The 370-nt window shown below is 61.1% G+C and overlaps 1 protein-coding gene across 1 annotated transcript in view; it reads left to right on the top strand.

Moving 5' to 3' along the window:
- The window catches only part of LOC119833074 (eukaryotic translation initiation factor 5), a gene marked incomplete at its 3' end in the record, with an annotated part of 22,709 nt that overhangs the window by 15,113 nt on the left and 7,226 nt on the right, over positions 1–370 (top strand). Inside the window, exon 4 of the mRNA XM_038356947.1 lies at positions 74–204. The remainder of the gene's footprint in view (positions 1–73; positions 205–370) is intronic.

The following is a 370-nucleotide window of genomic DNA, read 5'->3' on the forward strand; positions in this document are numbered from 1 at the left end:
AAAAAAAGCGAGAGAGTAAAACGCGACCGTATTCGCCGGTTGCGTCGAGTAGCCGCGACGCTATATGTTGCAGAAGAACAAAGTTTTGCAGTAACAGACATCGGAAGCTGCTGCCGCTGCGGCAAACGTGACTGGCGCGCGCCGCGGGTGCACTCGGCCCGCATGCCGTTGTAGACGCGAGCAGCTCGCGCGAACACGCTGCCGGTGAGTGGCGGGCCTAGGGAGTCGCACCTGGCGGCTCGTAGAGGGGACGCGTAGTCGCACGTAGCCACACGTAGCCACGCGTAGTCACGCGTAGTCACACGTAGCCACTTGTAGAGAGGCTGCGACGTCGCACGTAGTCACTTGTAGTGAGGCTGCGTAACCGCAC

Source organism: Zerene cesonia, chromosome 16 (assembly GCF_012273895.1).
Source record: "Zerene cesonia ecotype Mississippi chromosome 16, Zerene_cesonia_1.1, whole genome shotgun sequence".
In the NCBI taxonomy this organism is placed as follows: domain Eukaryota; kingdom Metazoa; phylum Arthropoda; class Insecta; order Lepidoptera; family Pieridae; genus Zerene; species Zerene cesonia.